General features: G+C 47.6%; 1 non-coding gene across 1 annotated transcript; it reads left to right on the forward strand.

The window, feature by feature from the left end:
• Nucleotides 1-17,306: 17,306 nt before the first annotated feature.
• trnac-gca lies at nt 17,307-17,378 on the forward strand. The gene has a single exon. It is a non-coding gene; the product is annotated as a tRNA-Cys (tRNA).
• The last annotated feature ends 6,910 nt before the right edge of the window (nt 17,379-24,288 follow it).

The following is a 24,288-nucleotide window of genomic DNA, read 5'->3' on the forward strand; positions in this document are numbered from 1 at the left end:
TGGACTTCAGTAAGGCCTTTGACAAGGTCCCTCATGGTAGACTGGTACAAAAGGTGGAGTCACACGGCATCAGGGGTGAGCTGGCAAGGCGGATACAGAACTGGCTGGGTCATAGAAGGCAGAGAGTAGCAATTGAAGGATGCTTTTCTAATTGGAGGGCTGTGACTAGTGGTGTTCCACAGGGATCAATGCTGGGACCTTTGCTGTTCGTAGTATATATAAATGATTTGGTGGAAAATGTAACTGGTCTGATTAGTAAGTTTGCAGATGACACAAAGGTTGGTGGAACTGCGGATAGCGATGAGGACTGTCAGAGGATACAGCAGGATTTAGATTGTTTGGAGACTTGGGCGGAGAGATGGCAGATGGAGTTTAATCCATACAAATGTGAGGTAATGCATTTTTGAAGGTCAAATGCAGGTAGGGAATATACAGTGAATGGTAGAACCCTCAAGAGTATTGAAAGTCAGAGAGATCTAGGTGTACAGGTCCACAGGTCACTGAAAGGGGCAACACAGGTGGAGAAGGTAGTCAAGAAGGCATACAGCATGCTTGCCTTCATTGGCCGGGGCATTGAGGAAAAGAATTGGCAAGTCATGTTGCAACTGTATAGAACCTTAGTTAGGCCACACTTGGAATATACTGTTCAATTCTGGTCGCCACACTACCAGGAGGATGTGGAGGATTTAGAGGGGGTGCAGAAGAGATTTACCAGGATGTTGCCTGGTATGGAGGGCATTAGCTATGACGAGAGATTGAATAAACTCGGTTTGTTTTCACTGGAACGACGGAGGTTGAGTGGCGACCTGATAGAGGTCTACAAAATTATGAGGGGCATAGACAGAGTGGATAGTCAGAGGCTTTTTCCCAGGGTAGAGGGGTCAATTACTAGGGGGCATAGGTTTAAGGTGCGAGGGGCAAGGTTTAGAGTAGATGTACGAGGCAAGTTATTTTACACAGAGGGTAGTGGGTGCCTGGAACTCGCTGCCGGAGGAGGTGGTGGAAGCAGGGACGATAGTGACATTTAAGGGGCATCTTGACAAATACATGAATAGGATGGGAATAGAGGGATACGGACCCCGGAAGTGAAGAAGATTGTAGTTTAGATGGGCAGCATGGTCGGCGCAGGCTTGGAGGGCCGAAGGGCTGTACTTTTCTTTGTTCTTTGTTCTTTGTTATTTTGTTCTTTCTAAGGTTGAATCCATTTGGGTTGAAATCAGGAATAGTAAGGCGAAAACGTCACTGAAAGGAGTAGTCTATAGGCCACCAAATAGTAACATTATAGTGGGCAGGCAATGAACAAAGAAATAACTGATGCATGTAGAAATGGTACAGCAGTTATCATGGGGGATTTTAATCTACATGTTGATTGGTTTAACCAGGTCGGTCAAGGCAGCCTTGAGGAGGAATTTATAGAATGTATCTGTGATAGTTTCCTAGAACAGTACGTAATGGAACCTATGAGGGAACAAGCGGTCCTAGATCTGGTCCTGTGTAATGAGACAGGATTGATTAGTGATCTCATAGTTAGGGGGCGCGATTCTCCGCACCCCACGCCGGGTGGGATAATCACGGGAGGGCCGGGCGAATCACGCCACACTGCCCTGGCACCCTCCGCGATTCTCCCACCCCCCAAAAATGGTGTGTCGCGTTTTTCGACAGGCCGCTCGGAGAATCACCGCTCGCCGTTTCTCATGGCGACCAGCAATTCTCCAGCCTGGATGGGCTGAGCGGCCTGCTGAACCCGACCGGTTCACGCCGGCGCCAACCACACCTGGTCCCTGCCGGCGTGAACAGTGCGCGACAGGTGAGTGTGGGGCCTGTGGGGGGCGGAGGGAGGATCGAGCACACGGGCGTGCTCATCAGATGTCTGGCCGCGATTGGTGCCCACCGATCGTCGGGCCAGCATCTGTAAACAACGCACTCTTTTCCCTCCGCCGCCCCGCAAGATCAAGCCGCCATGTCTTGCGGGGCAGCAGAGTAGAAGACGGCAACCGCGCATGCGTGGGTTGGAGCCGGCCAACCTGCGCATGCGCGGCTGATGTCACTTCGGTGCCGCCGGCCGCGTCATTCCCGGCGCTCGCTTTGACGCAAGCGTCAAGGCCGGGCGCTCGGGATTCACGCGCCGCCGCTCCTAGCTCCCCAGGGGGGGAGAATAGGGGGCGAGGAGCGGCCTCCGACGCCAGAATGAAACACACCAGGTTTCACTCCGGCGTCGGCACTCAGTCTCCCGTTGGGAGAATCGCGCCCAGGGATCCTCTCGGAAGGAGCGATCACAATACGGTGGAATTTAAAATACAGATGGAGGGTGAGAAGGTAAAATCAAATACTAGTGTTTTGTGCTTAAAGAAAGGAGATTACAATGAGATGAGAGAAGAGCTAGCTAAGGTAGACTGGGAGCAAAGACTTCATGGTGAAACAGTTGAGGAACAGTGGAGAACCTTCCAAGAGATTTTTCACAGTGCTCAGCAAAGGTTTATACTAAAAAAAGGAAGGACGATAGAAAGAGGGAAAATCGACCGTGGATATCTAAGGAAATAAGGGAGAGTATCAAATTGAAGGAAAAAGCATACAAAGTGGCAAAGATTAGTGGGAGACTAGAGGGCTGGGAAATCTTTAGGGGGCAACAGAAAAGACTATAAAGGCTATAAAGAGTAAGATAGATTATGAGAGTAAACTTGCTCAGAATATAAAAACAGATAGTAAAACTTTCTACAAATATATAAAACAAAAAAGAGTGGCTAAGGTAAATATTGGTCCTTTGGAGGATGAGAAGGGAGTTTTAATAATGGGAGATGAGGAAATGGCTGAGGAACTGAACAGGTTTTTTGGGTTGGTCTTCACAGTGGAAAACACAAATAACATGCCAGTGACTGATGGAAATGAGGCTATGACAGGTGAGGACCTTGAGATGATTATTATCACTCAGGAGGTAGTGATGGGCAAGCTAATGGGGCTAAAGGTAGACAAGTTTCCTGGCCCTGATGGAATGCATCCCAGAGTATTAAAAGAGATGGCTAGGGAAATTGCAAATGCACTAGTGATAATTTACCAAAATTCACTAGACTCTGGGATGGTCCCGGCGGATTTGAAATTAGCAAACATGACACCACTGTTTAAAAAAGGAGGTAGGCAGAAAGCGGGTAATTATAGGGCAGTTAGCTTAACTTCGGTAGTAGGGAAGATGCTGGAATCTATCATCAAGGAAGAAATTGCCAGGCATCTGGATGGAAATTGTCCCATTGGGCAGGTGCAGCATGGGTTCATAAAGGGCAGGTCGTGCCTAACTAATTTAGTGGAATTTTTTGAGGACATTACCAGTGCAGTAGATAACGGGGAGCCAATGGATGTGGTAGATCTGGATTTCCAGAAAGCTTTTGACAAGGTGCCACACAAAAGGTTACTGCATAAGATAAAGATGCATGGCATTAAGGGTAAAGTAGCATGGATAGAGGATTGGTTAATTAATAGAAAGCAAAGAGTGGGGATTAATGGGTGTTTCTCTGGTTGGCAATCAGTAGCTAGTGGTGTCCCTCAGGGATCACTGTTGGGCCCACAATTGTTCACAATTCACATAGATGATTTGGAGTTGGGGACCAAGTGCAATGTGTTCAAGTTTGCAGATGACACTAAGATGAGTGGTAAAGCAAAAAGTGCAGAGGATACAGGAAGTCTGCAGAGGAATTTGGATAGGTTAAGTGAATGGGCTAGGGTAAGGCAGATGGAATACAATGTTGACAAATGTGTGGTTATCCATTTTGGTAGGAATAACAGCAAAAGGGATTATTATTTAAATGATAAAATATTAAAGCATGCCACTGTGCAGAGAGACCTGGGTGTGCTCGTGCATGAGTCGCAAAAAGTTTGTTTACAGGTGCAACAGGTGATTAAGAAGGCAAATAGAGTTTTGTCCTTCATTGCTAGAGGGATGGAGTTTGAGACTAGGGAGGTTATGCTGCAATTGTATAAGGTGTTAGTGAGGCCACACCTGGAGTATTGTGTTCAGTTTTGGTCTCCTTACCTGAGAAAGGACGTACTGGCGCTGGAGGGTGTGCAGAGGAGATTCACTAGGTCAATCCCAGATCTGAAGGGGTTGGATTACAAGGAAGGTTGAGTAGACTGGGACTGTACTCGTTGGAATTTAGAAGAATGCGGGGGGATCTTATAGAAACATATAAAATTATGAAGGGACTAGATAGGATAGATACGGGCAGGTTGTTTCCACTGGTGGGTGAAAGCAGAACTAGGGGGCATAGCCTCAAAATAAGGGGAAGTAGATTTAGGACTGAGTTTAGGAGGAACTTCTTCACCCAAAGGGTTGTGAATCTATGGAATTCCTTGCCCAGTGAAGCAGTTGAGGTTCCTTCATTAAATGTTTTTAAGATAAAGATAGATAGTTTTTTGAAGAATAAAGGGATTAAGGGTTATGGTGATCAGGCCGGAAAGTGGAGCTGTGTCCACAAAAGATCAGCCATGATCTCATTGAATGGCGGAGCAGGCTCGAGGGGCCAGATGGCCTACCCCTGCTCCTAGTTCTTATGTTCTTAGGACACAGGAATAAGGAGCAGGAGTTGCCAATTTAGCCTCTCTTCACCTCTCTCCCTCTCCACCTTCTCCCCCTCCCGTTCAACCTCTCCGTCAGACCCCTCCCGATCATCTTCGGTGACCGAGGATCTTTCGCATCCACTTAGAGGGGGCAGAGGAGCTGGACATCTTATCCGATAGGCAGCACCTCTGACAGTGCGGCACTCCGTACAGCTCCAGGACAGAACCAGCCTAGAGGTTGCTGCTCAGATCTCTAGATTAGTTCTTGAACCCGCGACCATCCGACTCAAAGTGCTGCCCACCCAGTCAGGCCTGGAACTGAATGGAAAGTGACAAGAGCCATCCGCTATAGAGCAGGAGTGTGGTAAAGGAAAATGAATTAGTCCTCAAGAGGAAGCCAGCCAAAGGCAGCACGGTGGCCTAGTGGTTAGCACTGCTGCCTCACGGCACCAAGGTCCCAGATTCAATCCCGGCTCTGGGTCACTGTCCGTGTGGAGTTTACACATTCTCCCCGTGTCTGCGTGGGTTTCACCCCCACAACCCAAAGATGTGCAGGGTCGGTGGATTGGCCACACTAAATTGCCCCAAAATTGGAAAAAATGAATCGGGTACTCTAAAAAAATTTTTTAAATGAAAACAGAGTAAGCCAGTCAGTGAAACATTGGTTTATCTGGGAAGTTCTGAAGCAGCCACACAGACTCGAACCGTTAACATTGTTTCTCTCTCCACAGATGCTGCCGGGCCTGCTGATGTTTTCAGCAGAACTTTCAGTTTTTATTTCAGACTTCCATAATCGATATGACAGTTCTAAGAAAGATGAAAAGGATCGGCAGATGCAGTTTGCAATCCAGCCGCAGCTCGCTCCTCAATCCAACGTCAGGTTTCTGCATCTACTGAACCGGAGTGAACTCCGAGTCATCAGACTCACACACACACAGAACTAAAATATTTTTAATAAGTAGAACATGAACAAACTGTTTAATAATAATAAAAATAAAAGAGGAATATATATATTGAGGAATAACAGAGCAATGGTCTACAAGTCTACCTAAACCCAAAACCCAGTACCACCCTCCACCCAGACAAACATAAGAGATTCACAAGGTAAGGGTAAGACAGGATAAAAAACATAACCAAAGCATAACCACTGTCCCCCAAAAGTAGAGTTGGTGGGCAGCACGGCGGCACAGTGGTTAGCACTGCTGCCTCACGGCGCGAGGTCCCAGGTTCGATCCCAACTCTGGGTCACTGTCCGTGTGGAGTTTGCACATTCTCCCCGTGTCTGCATGGATTTCGCCCCCACAGCCCAAAGATGTGCAGGATAGGTGGATTGGCCATGTTAAAATTGGCCCTTAATTGGAAAAAATAAATTGGGTACTCTAAATTTTTTTAAAAAGTAGAGTTGGGACAGAATCCAGAACCAAGAACAATCTGGAAATATACAAATGAGTGGTTTGTATCTTTGTGAAAGAAACAAAAATGGTTAATATTTCAGATATGGGACCAATGGGGGTGACATTAAATTGACCCAGTGCCAACAGATATCAGCTTCACAACTATCCATTCAAACTGGGGCGACCCTCCCCGATACAACAGACCCACACAATGAACTTAATTTAAAACAAATAAGCATTCTGTTATAAAATTCAACATAATAGTGGCGGAAGGGAGCTATATATTCCCATATTTCTAACACTTTTAAATGCACAATCTATGGAATAAGATATGCCCAGTTATAGAATGTGATCTGTGTCTATGGCAAATGGGAATGAAGGCTCCTATTCAGAGAGGGGGAACGCTTGAATTCTGTGTCAAGTGGCAGACCAGCACAATATTGAGAAGCAAAATATTTCATGTAATTGTGTGTTTGTGAGAGGGTCTGTGTATGTGTGTGACTGACTGTGAGTCTGTGAGGGTGAATGAGTGTGAGTGTGAGAGAGTATGAGGGTGTGTGCGCGTGTGACAGCGAGTGAATGTGGGCTGAGTGTGTGAGATCAGGTGTGTGTGATGATGAGTGTGTGGGCTCTGTGTGTGTGTGAGGATGAGTGTGTGGGCTGTGTGTGTGTGTGTGTGTGATGATGAGTGTGTGGGCTCTGTGTGTGTGTGAGGATGAGTGTGTGGGCTCTGTGTGTGTGTGTGTGTGAGGATGAGTGTGTGGGCTGTGTGTGTGTGTGTGTGTGTGTGAGGATGAGTGTGTGGGCTGTGTGTGTGTGTGTGAGGATGAGTGTGTGGGCTGTGTGTGTGTGTGTGTGTGTGTGAGGATGAGTGTGTGGGCTGTGTGTGTGTGTGTGTGATGATGAGTGTGTGGGCTCTGTGTGTGTGTGTGTGTGTGTGAGGATGAGTGTGTGGGCTGTGTGTGTGTGTGAGGATGAGTGTGTGGGCTGTGTGTGTGTGTGTGTGTGTGTGAGGATGAGTGTGTGGGCTGTGTGTGTGTGTGTGTGTGTGTGAGGATGAGTGTGTGGGCTGTGTGTGTGTGTGTGTGATGATGAGTGTGTGGGCTCTGTGTGTGTGTGTGTGAGGATGAGTGTGTGGGCTCTGTGTGTGTGTGTGATGAGGATGAGTGTGTGGGCTCTGTGTGTGTGTGTGATGAGGATGAGTGTGTGGGCTCTGTGTGTGTGTGTGTGTGAGGATGAGTGTGTGGGCTGTGTGTGTGTGTGTGATGAGGATGAGTGTGTGGGCTCTGTGTGTGTGTGTGATGAGGATGAGTGTGTGGGCTCTGTGTGTGTGTGTGTGTGAGGATGAGTGTGTGGGCTCTGTGTGTGTGTGTGTGAGGATGAGTGTGTGGGCTCTGTGTGTGTGTGTGTGAGGATGAGTGTGTGGGCTGTGTGTGTGTGTGTGAGGATGAGTGTGTGGGCTCTGTGTGTGTGTGTGTGTGATGATGAGTGTGTGGGCTCTGTGTGTGTGTGTGAGGATGAGTGTGTGGGCTGTGTGTGTGTGTGTGTGAGGATGAGTGTGTGGGCTCTGTGTGTGTGTGTGTGTGATGATGAGTGTGTGGGCTGTGTGTGTGTGTGTGTGTGAGGATGAGTGTGTGGGCTCTGTGTGTGTGTGTGTGTGAGGATGAGTGTGTGGGCTCTGTGTGTGTGTGTGTGTGTGAGGATGAGTGTGTGGGCTCTGTGTGTGTGTGTGTGATGATGAGTGTGTGGGCTGTGTGTGTGTGTGTGAGGATGAGTGTGTGGGCTGTGTGTGTGTGTGTGTGAGGATGAGTGTGTGGGCTCTGTGTGTGTGTGTGTGTGAGGATGAGTGTGTGGGCTCTGTGTGTGTGTGTGAGGATGAGTGTGTGGGCTGTGTGTGTGTGTGTGTGAGGATGAGTGTGTGGGCTGTGTGTGTGAGGATGAGTGTGTGGGCTGTGTGTGTGTGTGTGAGGATGAGTGTGTGGGCTGTGTGTGTGTGTGTGTGAGGATGAGTGTGTGGGCTGTGTGTGTGAGGATGAGTGTGTGGGCTGTGTGTGTGTGTGTGAGGATGAGTGTGTGGGCTCTGTGTGTGTGTGTGTGAGGATGAGTGTGTGGGCTCTGTGTGTGTGTGTGTGAGGATGAGTGTGTGGGCTGTGTGTGTGTGATGATGAGTGTGTGGGCTGTGTGTGTGTGTGTGTGATGATGAGTGTGTGGGCTGTGTGTGTGTGTGTGATGATGAGTGTGTGGGCTGTGTGTGTGTGTGTGATGATGAGTGTGTGGGCTGTGTGTGTGTGTGTGTGATGATGAGTGTGTGGGCTGTGTGTGTGTGTGTGTGATGATGAGTGTGTGGGCTCTGTGTGTGTGTGTGTGAGGATGAGTGTGTGGGCTGTGTGTGTGTGTGTGTGAGGATGAGTGTGTGGGCTGTGTGTGTGTGTGTGAGGATGAGTGTGTGGGCTCTGTGTGTGTGTGTGTGATGATGAGTGTGTGGGCTGTGTGTGTGTGTGTGAGGATGAGTGTGTGGGCTGTGTGTGTGTGTGTGTGAGGATGAGTGTGTGGGCTCTGTGTGTGTGTGTGTGTGTGATGATGAGTGTGTGGGCTGTGTGTGTGTGTGTGTGTGAGGATGAGTGTGTGGGCTCTGTGTGTGTGTGTGTGTGTGATGATGAGTGTGTGGGCTGTGTGTGTGTGTGTGTGTGAGGATGAGTGTGTGGGCTCTGTGTGTGTGTGTGTGTGAGGATGAGTGTGTGGGCTCTGTGTGTGTGTGTGTGTGAGGATGAGTGTGTGGGCTCTGTGTGTGTGTGTGATGATGAGTGTGTGGGCTGTGTGTGTGTGTGTGAGGATGAGTGTGTGGGCTGTGTGTGTGTGTGTGTGAGGATGAGTGTGTGGGCTCTGTGTGTGTGTGTGTGTGAGGATGAGTGTGTGGGCTCTGTGTGTGTGTGTGTGTGAGGATGAGTGTGTGGGCTGTGTGTGTGTGTGTGAGGATGAGTGTGTGGGCTGTGTGTGTGTGTGTGTGAGGATGAGTGTGTGGGCTCTGTGTGTGTGTGTGTGAGGATGAGTGTGTGGGCTGTGTGTGTGTGTGTGATGATGAGTGTGTGGGCTGTGTGTGTGTGTGTGTGATGATGAGTGTGTGGGCTGTGTGTGTGTGTGTGATGATGAGTGTGTGGGCTGTGTGTGTGTGTGTGATGATGAGTGTGTGGGCTGTGTGTGTGTGTGTGTGATGATGAGTGTGTGGGCTGTGTGTGTGTGTGTGTGATGATGAGTGTGTGGGCTCTGTGTGTGTGTGTGTGAGGATGAGTGTGTGGGCTGTGTGTGTGTGTGTGTGTGTGTGTGAGGATGAGTGTGTGGGCTCTGTGTGTGTGTGTGTGAGGATGAGTGTGTGGGCTGTGTGTGTGTGTGTGTGTGTGTGTGAGGATGAGTGTGTGGGCTGTGTGTGTGTGTGTGAGGATGAGTGTGTGGGCTGTGTGTGTGTGTGTGTGTGTGAGGATGAGTGTGTGGGCTCTGTGTGTGTGTGTGTGAGGATGAGTGTGTGGGCTGTGTGTGTGTGTGTGTGTGTGTGTGAGGATGAGTGTGTGGGCTCTGTGTGTGTGTGTGTGAGGATGAGTGTGTGGGCTGTGTGTGTGTGTGTGTGTGTGTGTGAGGATGAGTGTGTGGGCTGTGTGTGTGTGTGTGTGAGGATGAGTGTGTGGGCTCTGTGTGTGTGTGTGTGAGGATGAGTGTGTGGGCTGTGTGTGTGTGTGTGTGTGTGTGTGAGGATGAGTGTGTGGGCTGTGTGTGTGTGTGTGTGAGGATGAGTGTGTGGGCTCTGTGTGTGTGTGTGTGTGAGGATGAGTGTGTGGGCTCTGTGTGTGTGTGTGTGAGGATGAGTGTGTGGGCTGTGTGTGTGTGTGTGGTGTGTGTGTGAGGATGAGTGTGTGGGCTGTGTGTGTGTGTGTGTGTGTGTGTGAGGATGAGTGTGTGGGCTGTGTGTGTGTGTGTGTGTGTGTGTGAGGATGAGTGTGTGGGCTCTGTGTGTGTGTGTGTGTGTGTGTGAGGATGAGTGTGTGGGCTGTGTGTGTGTGAGGATGAGTGTGTGGGCTCTGTGTGTGTGTGTGTGAGGATGAGTGTGTGGGCTGTGTGTGTGTGTGTGTGTGTGTGAGGATGAGTGTGTGGGCTGTGTGTGTGTGAGGATGAGTGTGTGGGCTGTGTGTGTGTGTGTGAGGATGAGTGTGTGGGCTGTGTGTGTGTGTGTGTGTGTGTGAGGATGAGTGTGTGGGCTGTGTGTGTGTGTGTGTGTGTGTGTGTGAGGATGAGTGTGTGGGCTCTGTGTGTGTGTGTGTGAGGATGAGTGTGTGGGCTCTGTGTGTGTGTGTGTGAGGATGAGTGTGTGGGCTGTGTGTGTGTGTGTGTGTGTGTGTGAGGATGAGTGTGTGGGCTGTGTGTGTGTGTGTGTGAGGATGAGTGTGTGGGCTCTGTGTGTGTGTGTGTGATGATGAGTGTGTGGGCTGTGTGTGTGTGTGTGTGATGATGAGTGTGTGGGCTGTGTGTGTGTGTGTGTGTGATGATGAGTGTGTGGGCTCTGTGTGTGTGTGTGTGTGAGGATGAGTGTGTGGGCTCTGTGTGTGTGTGTGTGTGAGGATGAGTGTGTGGGCTCTGTGTGTGTGTGTGTGTGAGGATGAGTGTGTGGGCTCTGTGTGTGTGTGTGAGGATGAGTTGGTGTGTGTGTGTGTAAGAGTGAATATGATGATGAGTATGTGTGTGAGTGTGTGTGGATGTGAGGGTGTGTGTGTGTGCGAGGGTTTGGGTGTGAGGGTGTGTATGTGTGTGAGAATTTGGATGGGTGTGAGGATGAGTGTGTGTGTGAGTGAGGATGTGTGGGTGGGAAATAATATTTGTGGATGTGGGTGAGTGAAAGTGTGGGAAGTGAGTGAGTGAGGGTGTGTGTGTGTATGCGATCCAGGACCAATTAGTGTGGAGGTGACTCCTATACACTTCTGTACGTTTTTTTAAGCAATTATTGGAGAGGCGGCTGACAGATACATTGCAAAGGCGCGCTACAATTACAAAGTGAAAATGAATCCAATATGGTATGGAACGGACGCTGTAATAATCTGAAGACATCACTGAAAATTGTACAGCAACCTCGCTGGTGACCATCAAATGTGCAGCCAACAGATAGAGCTGAGGGGTGGCTCCGATTCCTGACCAACAGATAGAGCTGAGGGGTGGCTCCGATTCCTGACCAACAGATAGAGCTGAGGGGTGGCTCCGATTCCTGACCAACAGATAGAGCTGAGGGGTGGCTCCGATTCCTGACCAACAGATAGAGCTGAGGGGTGGCTCCGATTCCTGACCAACAGATAGAGCTGAGGGGTGGCTCCGATTCCTGACCAACAGATAGAGCTGAGGGGTGGCTCCGATTCCTGACCAACAGATAGAGCTGAGGGGTGGCTCCGAATCCTGACCAACAGATAGAGCTGAGGGGTGGCTCCGATTCCTGACCAACAGGGAGAAGCGGTCACAACAGCAATTCAACAAATCCCTTAGGTTTTATTGAATCTCACTGGCTTTTCTCTGAGCAAGGAATTATTGTCAGTTAGATTGGCCAGTTGCTGCAGGAAAGGGACATTGGCCTTTAACCCCCGCCCCGAATGCTGCCAAATCATTGATCCGTCTTTACAAAAAAAATATTTGGTCGCAAATGTTTAAATTTTAGCGGCTGAACCGGCTGGGCTGCCATGTGATGGGTCATTGCAGCTCAGAATCTCAGAGTTGTCTAAATCACATGGAACAGACAGTGGTGGCGAATCACAGTTACAATCCGATTTCTTAACACCGAGACTTGCATTTAGGTCGTATTTTGACTCAGACGGCGATTGCGGTGAAGTTGAGCAACGCCCCCTCCCTCCCCCCCCCCCCAGCCCCACCCAAGCACAGCAAGATCCCACAAAGGCTGCAGAGATGAGTGAACGTCTGGATGTATTTTGAGGGTGGTGTTGGAACTGATTCTGCAGGCTGCAGATGATCGTCTTCGGGTTTTTGTACCCAATTCATTTTTTCCAATTAAGGGGCAATTTAGCGTGGCCAATCCACCTACTCTGCACATTTTTGGGTTGTGGGGGCGAAACCCGCGCAAACACGGGGAGAATGTCCAAACTCCACGCGGACAGTGACCCAGAGCCGGGATCGAACCTGGGACCTCGGCGCCGTGAGGCAGCAGGGCTAACCCGCAATCTCCTGTGATAAACAGGAATCAAATTATGTCTTCAACGGCAACAAAAAAGTCAGATACTCAATTTCCTGTTGACTCGACTATTCCAACCTTTCACTATTCTTGAATCTAACCGCACCCTTCCCAGTTACAACACATCGTCAAACCTGTCCAAACCTTGTCAGATCTAAGGTTGAGTGACTGGAACGGGGACGAAGCAGATGCAGTGAATGGTTAAAGAGGACAGTGTGACATTAAATTGCAGGCCCGGTGAATCGTCCCTTGGAGCACTTTGGGACAGAAGCCTGTTATTAAAGTCGACTCTAAGATCATCAAATGATTCATCTCAAATGTGGCTTTAGTGTAACCACGGTCTGCATTGCATTCCTTTGTGATCATGGCCCTCTGCTTCCAGAATAGAACATTAAACCCGAAGCTTAATTTATGGTTTTACGCTGCATAACCCAGAATCAAAAACACACGCAAGGAACAGCGGCAAGGAGGCCACCCGGCCCATCGTGCCTTTGCCAGCTCTGTGGGAGACAATGATCCAGCTCACCCCACTCCACGGCTCTTTCCCCGCGGCTCTGTAAATTTTCAGGTCTCCATCCAATTCTTTTTTGAATATCATTCTTTCCAGATCACAATATTAATAATAATCGCTTATTGTCACGAGTAGGCTTCAATGAAGTTGCTGTGGAAAGCCCCTAGTCGCCACATTCCAGCACCTGTTTGGGGAGGCTGGTACGGGAAATGAACCCGCGCAACCGGAGGAAACCCACGCAGACACGGGGAGAACGTGCAGACTCCGGACACAGACAGTGACCCAAGCCAGGAATCGAATCTGGGACCCTGGAGCAGTGAAGCTACAGTGCTAACCACTGTGCTACCGTGCTGCCCTCATCAGTGTTGCACATGATTTCATAAATGTTAATTCAAGACACAGTCGTTCCTGCAATCCTGTTCTGTGATAATTAAGAGCAGTTGACAAAAACACTTCCTAAGGGTTCGTCACCAAAATATACTCAGTGAAATGATGATGGAGATTGAGGATTCTGTGACAGAGGCAGTGATGTCTGTACTGCAGGTTTCCCAAAAGCAGCAATGAGATAGCACGGTGGCGCAGTGGGTTAGCCCTGATGCCTCACGGTGCCAAGGGCCCAGGTTTGATTCCCGGCTCTGGGTCACTGTCCGTGTGGAGTTTGCACATTCTCCCCGTGTCTGTGTGGGTTTCACACGCAAAACCCAAAGATGTCTTATTGGAATAAAAAGTGGGTAGCATGGTGGTTAGCATAAATGCTTCACAGCTCCAGGGTCCCAGGTTCAATTCCCGGCTGGGTCACTGTCTGTGTGGAGTCTGCACGTCCTCCCTGTGTGTGCGTGGGTTTCCTCCGGGTGCTCCGGTTTCCTCCCACAGTCCAAAGATGTGCGGGTTAGATGGATTGGCCATGCTAAATTGCCCGTAGTGTCCTACAAAGTAAGGTTAAGGGGGCGGTTGTTGGGTTACGGGTATAGGGTGGATACGTGGGTTTGAGTAGGGTGATCATTGCTCGGCACAACATCGAGGGCCGAAGGGCCTGTTCTGTGCTGTACTGTTCTATGTGCAGGGCTAGGTGGATTGGCCATGCTAAATTGCCCCTTAATTGGAAAAAATGAATTGGGTAGTCTAAATTTTTTTTTTTTTAAAGCAGCAATGAGATAAATGTTTGGACAATGAATCCTTCTGTTGTGCCGCTCTTAAAATAGTGCCATAAGCTTTTCAACTTGTTCAGAAGCGAAACAAACTCTCAGGATAAAATTTGATCTGATAAAGGTTCCGCCAACGATTATCTCAATACTGTGCCTAATTATCAGCCTGGATTTGACAAAGTCCTGCAATTCGTCGAGCTTGAACTCACATTATTTTGACTCAGTCTGAACGTCCTCCGAACAAGACCGTACACCAAGAAAAATAGAAATCTAAAAATAGCGTTTGAATGTTTGCGGCCGGCACTTGTATGCAGCAGGTTTTATTCAGCGCATTTAGTGGTGAGATCTTCCCACAAACGTCAACACTCCGGTGTCAGAAATGCGATCGCAGAACTGGAGTGGGGCTTCCCAGGGATGAGTGAATGTCTTTACTGGCTGGAAATATATGACAACCAAATGGTGAGAGTTGTGTGGTAAGCTTAGCCCATCATCTGTTGAATTACTTGGCCGCAAGCTCTTGCAAGGGAGTTTAGGTATGCTGGGTAAACATCACCAGCAAAGCAACTGACTACAGATAAAATGGTTCCTGGTTCAAATCCATTCATTTACTAACTGGATGTTCATTCAAGGGATGGGATCTGCTGGCTCAGCCAGCAGTAATTTCCCCTTTCTAATTACTCTTCAGAAGGTGGCGGTGAGCTGCCTTCTTGAGCCGCTGCGGTCCATGTGGTGTAGGTACACCCACAGTGCTGTTAGGGAGGGAATTCCAGGATTTTGAGCCAGCGACCACAGTGAAGGAACGGTGGTTTATTTCCAAGTCAGCATGGTGAGTGGTTGGAGGGGGACTTCCAGGATGTGGTTTTCCTGTGTCTCTGCTGCCCTCGTTCTTCTAGATAGTAGCGGTGGTGGGTTTGGAAGGAGCCTTGGTGAGTTCCTGCTGTGCATCTTGTAGATCAGTGTTTCTCAAAGTGGTTGTCATGATCCGTGAGTGGGTCACAGGATGGTGAAAAATGGGTTGCCAAGAGGTCACCGAAAATTATCCGCAAAGATGGCCTGACCATTTTTTCCTTTTTCTCTCTGGGTAAATTCTCACTGCAGTACATGAAGCTGATGTAGAAGACGGTGCTGTGGTCTTTTGTGGCGCCCCGGGGTCACTGTTACAGTCACAGCCATAGACACACCTCTCAGCAGTGACTCCTGTTTCTGCAGCAGCTGATCAGCCAGGTTAGTCAGCACCTGCAACTAAAACTGGAGTTTACCAGATAAGTCAATTCCCTTCACACTTTTTCCTGAAGATACTCCTTCTAAACAGTCAGTTTCCAGTAGTGCTTTCTGCTCTTTTTTACCAGGCATGTCTCTCCCGCCCAATGACTGCCTACTGGATTATTGTTCCACAAATATTCCAGTCAGCAACTTGTAGCCAGAGGATTCCCATATACACAATTGAGCAGATAATTCCTGTGCATCCTGTGGGGCTCTCGTCACCTTTAATTGGTCCATTGCTATGAGGCTGAGTCATGTTTGACCCATTCTCAACCTCGGGAGGGGGGTGGGTTGTGGGGAGGGGGTGGGGAGAGATGGGTGACATAATGATTAGCCCAGCACCAAGGACCCAGGTTTAATTCTGTATACGCGGAGTATGCACATTATCCTCGTGTCTGCGTGAGTTTGTACGTTCTCCCCGTGTCTGTATCAGTTTCCTCTATGTGCTCCGGTTTCCTCCCACAGTCCAAAGATGTGCAGGTTAGGTGGATTGGCCATGCTAAATTGCCCCTTAGTGTCCAGAGGTTAGGTGGGGTTATGGGGATAGAGATGGGGAGTTGGTCGAGGTAGGATGCTCTTTCAGAGGGTCATATAATTCCTACAGTGCAGAAGGAGGCCATTTGGCCCATCAAGTCTACACTGACCCTTGAAAGAGCACCTTACCTATTCCCAATCCCCCACCCTATCACTATAACCCCACCCAACCTTTGGACATTAAGGGGTAATTTAGCATGGCCAATCCACCTAACCTGCACATCTTTGGACTGTGGGAGGAAACCCACACAGACATGGAGAGAATATGCCAACTCCACACGGACAGTCACCCGAGGTCGAAATTGAACCTGGATCCCTGGCACTGTGAAGCAGCATTGCTAAGCACTGTGCAACCATGCCACCTTGCCAATTGGCCTCCTTCTGCACTATTTGGATTCTATGGGTGTGGGTTCAGAACTCCATCCGTCCCAGTCAGGGGAAAATTACAAATTATTTGAATTCCCAAGTAATGAAAAATTGAATAAATGTTTTATTTATAATTTTTACATTGAATAATACAGAACTGCCAATGAATGCAACATTTTAAAAAAGTAACTATTGAGACTCTATTTTGAGTGTGGCGTGGGCTGCAAGAAGCGACCTTTTTGTAAAAGTGGGTCGCTGGAAAAATAGTTTGGAAAACACTGTATCCGGCTGCATCGGTGTGGAAAGAAGGAATGTTTGTGGATGGGGTGTCAATCAGGCAGGTTGCTGTTTCCCTGAAGGTTTTAAGCTTCTTGTGGATTGTTGGAGATGCATTCACCCCGGCTATACCTCTGACTTCATTTTCGCATTTAAGATTTGCTAATGTTACACCAGCTCTGGATTCATCAAATTGTACAGCATTGAATGAGGCCATTCACCTGTTGTGCCATCGTGCCAGCTCTTCAAGAGAACTAGCCAATTTTTTTTTTAATTTTAGAGTACCCAAGTTCATTTTTTCCAATTACAAGGCAATTTAGCGTGGTCAATCCACCTAACCTGGGTTGTGGGGGTGAAACCCACGCAGACACGGGGAGAATGTGAAAACTCCACACGGACAGTGACCCAGAGCCAGGATTGAACCTGGGACCTCGGCGGTGCCATGCTAACTCACTGCGCAACCATGATGCCCTTGAGAACTAGCCAATTGATCAGCAATGCTTGCTGTTACTTCATAATCCTGTAGGAATGAATCAAATTCCATTTTTGTCTGTGCCTGTTGAATCTGCTTCCACCAGCCTTTCAGCCAGTACATTTCACAACATATTCCGTGCATTAAAAAATTGTATCTTAATCGTCTCAAATATCTCATGAAATGGCCCAAATCCCCTTCAAAAGGGTGGCACGGTAGCACAGTACTGTTGCTTAACAGCGCCAGGGTCTCAGATTCGAACCCCGGCTTGGGTCACTGTCTGTGCAGAGTCTGCATGTTCTCCCCATGTCCGCGTGGGTTTCCTCCGGGTGCTCCGGTTTCCTCCCACAAGTCGCAAAAGACATGCTGTTAAGTGAATTATTCATTCAGAATTCTCCCTCTGTGTACCCGAACAGGCGCCGGAATGTGACGACTAGGGGATTTTCACAGCAGTTATTTGCATTGTTAATGTCAGCCTACTTGTGACAATAAAAGTTATTATTGTTATTATTAAATTTCCAATTAGCACTGATGCTGTCTTTTTCAATAAACTTTTTTATTCTGAAGTGCATAACAAGCTACCCCTGGGGGTATAGCTCAATGGTAGAGCATTTGACTGCAGATCAAGAGGTCTCTGGTTCAAGTCCGGATGCCCCCTTTAGTATCCTTTTGGAGATGCAATGTTATCATGTAATCCTTTCTGCATTGCACCTGTGTGATCATTGTTTTCAGTGATAAGAGCTCCTTGTAAAGGTTTTTCACCAACATCACCCCTTTAATGTAATGAATGGATCAATTGGGATGTTGCTGTTGGAATAGTCACAGCACTGAAGGAGGCCATTGTGTCAGTGCTGGTTGTATTTAAGTGAAACTAGTACCACTCCCCTGCTTTTCCCAAAGCTGGGCAAGTTTTTAAAAGTGCAGGTAATTATCCAATTGACTTTTAAAAGCCACGACTGAACCTGCGCCGATCAGACACACAGGCAGTGGACTCCAGAACCTAATCGTTTGCTGCATTAAAAGGTTTTACCTCATTTTGTCTTTGTCTCTTTTGCCAATCACCGTAATTCAGTGTCCTTTAGTTCTTGAGCTTTATGCCAATAGGATCACTTCTTCAGAGAAATATGCAATCTTAGATTTGATAGGTGAAATTCCTGTCACTGAGCCCAACCCAATGATTAGAGTGGAGCAGCCTATGCAAGTATTCTTCAACCAAAACCACGCACCAAGAAGAAGAGAGAATCTTAAAAATAGTTTTTTTTAAATTTGGAGGTGAGTGAACTGACAAGAGGATCTCCCCACAGCTGGTTGAATTCTGGATATCTACCAGTGAGACCTTGCCACATATGTCAATGCTTTTGTGGCAGGAATGAGGTCAACAATAATCTTTATTAGTGTCACAAGTCGGCTTACATTAACAATGCAATGAAGTTACTGTGAAAACCCCCTTGTCGCCACACTCAGAATGTCCAATTCACCCAACAAGAACGGCTTTCAGGACTTGTGGGAGGAAACTGGGGCGCCCGGAGGAAATCCACCCAGACACAAGGAAACCACACAGATAGTGACCTAAATTGGGAATTGAACCTGGGTCCCTGGTGCTGTGAAGCAACAGTGCTAACCACTGTGCAAACCTGCCGCCCAAGGATATGCTGGTAAGTCTCCAATCCAGATGGAAATGAGCCTCCATTAAGTGGGGTTGATAGTTCTGTGGGAAGTGTAGACCATCATCTATCAGGTGCATAATGCATAAGGCAAAGCCCAGTGTGTGTGGATGTGGGGGCATCACATGGCTTTTGGTTTAAATCCATGTGCCCCCCAAGTCTTTCCAGTTGGGAATCGTACCGTAGGATTGTTTTCCCTGTAGTTGCAGCACTTTGTTCAGTAGCTAGTTCTGGCTATAGTCAATTGTGGTACAAATGACATTCATGGGACATGTGAAAGTGTTGCTGGTCCAATTGGGGGCAATGGTTATTTATTTTGGTGGGTATGACAAGTGCTAACACATGTGCATTTCCTTGATTCTGGTCAATGCATCTGTACTGCTGTGGGTATAGCATCTGACTGCAGATCAGGAAGCCCATAGTTCAAATTAAGGTGTCCCCCCCCCCCCCCTCAATCCCCCACCCCTCAATATTGCATTTGTTTTCCAAACAGGAATTTATAATGGAATCTGCCAGGCATTGTAGTTCTGCGATCATTAAAATCAGTTTTGCTAGTTTCTCAGAATGGTGGTTTACCAAAATCGTCCCTCAGGTTTACCAATGCATCAGTTGGGATTTTGGTTAGAGAGGCAGTGGTCAAGAGATTGTGACAGCGATAAATCAGCAGATACGTTATTCCGTGTCTGGTTACTTCGGGATAAGAGCAGTCAAGGACTTTTCTTCAAATTGTGTCTTTTATATCCTATACTGGGTAGATGCAGGGAAGATGTTACCAATGATGTGTGTGTCCAGAACCAGGGGTCACAGTCTGAGGATTCAGGGTAAACCATTTCGGACAGAGATAAGGAGACATTTCTTCATCCAAAGAGTGGTGAGCCTGTAGAATTCATTACCACAGGAAGCAGCTGATGCTAAAACATTGAATATACTCAAGAGGAGGCTAGATAGAGCACTTGGGGAGAATGGGATCAAAGGCTATGGGGAGAAAGCAGGATTAGGCTGTTGAGTTGGATGATCAGCCATGATTGTGATGAATGGCGGAGAAGGCTCGAAGGGCCAAAAGGCCTCCTCCTGCTCCTATCTTCTATGTATCTGTGTATGTAAATGCTAAATTGCCCTTAGTGTCTAATAAGGTTAAGTCGGGTTACTGGGATAAGATGGAGGCGTGGGCTTGAGTAGGGTTCTCTTTCCAAGGGCTGGTGCAGACCCGATGGGCCGAATGGCCTCCTTCAACACTGTAAGTTCTATGATATCCACCTGTGAAGGTAGGCAAGTCCTTGGTTTAGCTTGTAATCTGAAAGATGCCTCCTGCAACAATACGGCAATCCTTCAGCACTGCATTGAGCTGCCAGCCTGGATTAGGGGGCTGAACTCTTTGGAGGGCAAACTGGAACTGGAATAATCTTTTAACTTAGTGCTGTCAGGGCAAACCACTGAGCCTCAGATGGTGATTAGAGTGGAACATCCTGTGCAAATATTCTGCGTGACACCAGGCAGCAAGAAAAGTGGAAAACTTAAAATTAGTTTTTAAATCTTTCCCACAGACAGTGCAAAGACAGTACCCTTTCCCACAGCGGGTTGGATGCTGGAGGTGAAACAAGTTATCCAGTTCACCTCAGACAATTGTTCTTCCCTCACTGAGAAGTCACTTTCCCATTCAAGTACTGAGCAAATTATTTTGGAGCATTGTTGTCGAATCTGTTCCCACCCGTCCTCCCAGACAGTTCATTCCTCATCATCGCTTAACACCTCAAAAATGCCTCCTCAATAATATCTCGAAAAAGGTTCCGCCCATTTTCTTGCAGTTTTGGCTGACTAACCAGCTCTTTCAGCCGCTGCAAGGTTTTGCCCATAAAGGGACACGAGTCCCCAGCAGGGTCCCCTTTGAGAGCCTCCCGCAATTGTTAGTTAGATGGTGCCAGTAATGAGGTGACTCCGGCGCCGAGGTCCCAGGTTCGATTCCAACTCCGTGTGGAGTTTGCACATTCTCCCCGTGTTTGCGTGGGTTTCGCCCTCACAAGCCAAAAGATGTGCAGGCTAGGTGGATTGGCCAGGCTAAATTGCCCCTTAATTGGAAAAAAAATTATTGGGTACTATAAATTTATTTTAAAAAAGGAATGAGGTGACTCCATGTTGAACGCATTTCCATAAATATGATTCACAATGTCGCAGCGCAGAAGGTCTGTGATTATTCGAGTCTATACAATAATCATTTTTCATTGTTTTTCACCACGGCTGCTGCCACCTGGAAGCACAAGGACAGCTGATGCCGGGGAACCCTGCCATTGACATGGTGTCTTCCAAACCACAGAGATTATTGGCCGTCCCTTCACCGTCCCTGGATCGAATTCTGGGAAGTCGCTCCCTAACCGAACAGTGGGTGCACCTACGCCACACGCACTGTGGCGGGTTCAGGGGGGGCCAGCTCACCACCAGCTACAGGGGGCAATAGGGATGGGCAATAAATGTTGGCTTAGCCAATGGAGACCCCATAAACCAATAGAAAAAAAAGTCATTGACATTTTTTTGAAAATAAATTTAGAGTACCCAATTCACTTTTTCCAATTAAGGGGCAATTTAGCGTGGCCAATCCACCTACCATGCACATCTTTGGGTTGTGGGGGTGAAACCTACGCAAACACGGGGAGAATGTGCAAACTCATTTTTTTTTATTTTATAAATTTAGAGTACCCCACTATTTTTTTCCAATTAAGGGGCAATTTAGCCTGGCCAATCCACCTAACCGGCACATCTTTGGGTTGTGGGGGTGAAACCCACACAAACACGGGGAGAATGTGCAAACTCCACACGGTCAGTGACCCAGAGCCGGGATCGAACCTGGGACCTCAGCGCTGTGAGGCAGCAGGGCTAACCCTCTGCACCACCCTGCTGCCCTAGAATGTGCAAACTCCACACGGACAGTGACCCAGAGCCGGGATCGAACCTGGGCGACACGAGGCAGCAGGGCTAACCCACTGTGCCACCAATGTGTCTGAAAATCATTGAAATTTAACTCGTGTTTTTACTGCTGGTGGCAGCCATCATGGTGTTACATAGCAAGATCCCACACACTTCGGCTGATGGATACATGTAGCTCAGGGCTTCTCTTCAAAAAAAAGCATCATAAGGTCTCCTAAGTCGACCTGCGGAAGCAGGTAAGCCTTTAGTTTTTGATGCTCTGAAATTGCAGCAATCTCAGTGCTGGACTGGAATGTCAGCCTGGGTTGTATGTTCAAGTCTTGAGCATCGGGGAGCTGGAACACACTAACATTTTATCCAGTACGGATCCCTGGGCTGATGTTGAGGGTGGTGCAGTCTGTATGAGCACCCTCAGAACCAGGCCATGCACCCAGAAAATGTGACAGCCAGCCAGAAAAATCGTCTTCAAAACAAAAAACTTTTCACAGTTAGCGCATTAAATATCACCTCTCTCGCCCCAGGGTACCCCCAGTAAGTGAGTGAAATATTTGGTTGAAAATTGATGTAGCAGTGTCAGCTGCGAGTGGATTTAATTCAGCGTAAGAACTTGTAAATTCCCAAGTTCTCTGGCTCAAATTCAAATCCCTCCTCAGTGAGCCCCCCCCCCCCCCCCCCCCAAAGAATAAAAGTTACGCCACCTCCCTCTGCATCGTAATTATCATAGTCTGTTTTTCTTTTCAACTATCTAAATTCTTCGCACCGGTTTCGAAAGAACAGAATATTTTGAAAGCAATGTTTAATATTTTCTAATAATTGCTTGAAATGACCCTGGCTCTTTTTCGTGACCCTTGTTCTAACGGGTCATGTTATACTAAAGTACATAATTCGACTGACTGTCTCTAGGGGTGTAATTCAGTTGTCGAACATTTGACTGCAGATGATGTGATCCCTGGCTCAAATCCAGGCGCCCTCGCCCCATCTCTTTTCACCAATAAACTAATCTTACACCGGCTCTGTTATCATAGAACAGCACAGGTTCTCCATAAAGCTATGCTATACGCTGTATTTCCGCATCCATTTAACACAGTGGTCCCTGCTGGTTTTGCTAATATTGATGTAATTTATACCTTTGAGGTATGTTGAGTTTCTCTACTGGATTATTATATGTGATTATCTGGGGGAACACACTCGCCTTGGATTCCAATGGCTGGATTCACGAGAACCTTTACCCATAGAAACATAGAAAATAGAAGCAGGAGGAGACCATTCGGCCCTTCGAACCTTCTCCGCCATTCATTCTGATCATGGCTGATCATCAAGTTCAATACCCGCCTTCCCCCTATATCCCTTAATCCCTTTAGCCCCAAGAGCTATATCCAATTCCTTCTTGAAATGACACAATGTTTTGGCCTCAACTACTTTCTGCGATTGCGAATTCCACAGATTCACCACTCTCTGGGTGGAGAGATTTCGCCTCACCTCAGTCCTAAAGCTTTACCCCTTATCCTCAAACTATGACGCCTAGTTCTGGACTCCCCCACCATCGGGAACATTCTTTCTGAGTCTGCCCTGTCTAATCCTGTTTATTTTATTTAAAATATCTCATCCATCAATGGACCCTTTCTTACAATTGCAAGGTTATTGCAGAAGTCGCCAGGCATTGGGAAAGTTGCCAATATCACCAGAGACAGGTTGGCACATGGCGCAGTGGTTAGCACTGGCACTACGACGCTGAGGACCCGGTTTCGAATCCTGGCTCTGGATCACTGTCCGTGTGGAGTTTGCACATTATCCCCGTGTCTGTGTGTGTTCCACCCACACAACCCAAAGATGTGCAGGTTGGGTGGATTGGCCACGCTAAATTGCCCCTTAATTGGAAAAAAATAATTGGGTACTCTAAATTTTAAAAAAAAGTCCTCCCAAAAAGTCACCAGAGGCAGGTTATTATTCTTATTGGGATCTTGCTGTGCAATAGTTGGGCAGCTGCATTTTAACATCGCAGTGGGATGTCCCTCCAATGCTATTCACTGACCGTAAGGTACTTTGGGCCATCCAGACATTGTGAAAAATCCTGTATAAAATGCAACTTGTTTCCCTTTCCTTAAAAATCTCAAGAGTGCAGTTAAGTGTCCCAAAAAAAACTACTTTCCCTCTGTGCCTGATTGACACTTAAATCATACTCCCTTCAGTCAGATTTCTGAGTTCTTCTTGGCACAAGGAAGGAAAGTTCAGAAATCAAATAAAGATGCTTGGTGGCGTTCGAATTCAGATTTGTTCAATTGCCGTAAGTGGATCTTCAGTCACTCGGCATTGACGGTGGGGTCTACACATTCTCCACAAATGGTTCGTGGCTCGCTTCATGCTCCAGCACATTTCTGGTAAAGGGTGTTTTTTTTTTAATCCAATGATTTGTAATTGTGTACATTTGGTCTGCAGAGATCTTGCCATTTAATTATTCAGTAGGCGAAGGGCTAAAGTCTCCCAGAATGTGGGAGTAAGTGGTATAAATGCAATGCTGCAGCACGAAAGACTTCAAAGACATACCAAGGGATTACCGCTTTGAAAGCAATACTGATGCTGAGATTAGTGTCACTGCTGTAAACTGCAAACAGCTGTTCCAATGTCAGTTTAATGTTTAATGATTGTTGCTGCGCTGATGATGTCATGAGATATGGTACTGTATTTATGATTCTATTAGAGGGAATTCCTCGGTTGCGTTAAGCTTTTTGCATTAGGGGGATTCCTGGTTGCCATGGTAACAAAAGTCATATGCCATCCCAGATTGCCAAAACGTCACAACAACCACAACCCCAGAGGCATGAGCTTCTGGATGAGCAACTGAACCGAAGGCCCTCTCAGGTGAGCACAACACATTCCTTGCCATGACTTCACAAAGGGGCACGGGAGTTATCCCTGGTGTGCTGCCAGTATTTATCCCCTCAATCAACATCACAGAAGTTGATTGTCTGGGCATGAATACGTTGC

Source organism: Scyliorhinus canicula, chromosome 19 (genome assembly GCF_902713615.1).
Source record: "Scyliorhinus canicula chromosome 19, sScyCan1.1, whole genome shotgun sequence".
NCBI lineage: Eukaryota > Metazoa > Chordata > Chondrichthyes > Carcharhiniformes > Scyliorhinidae > Scyliorhinus > Scyliorhinus canicula.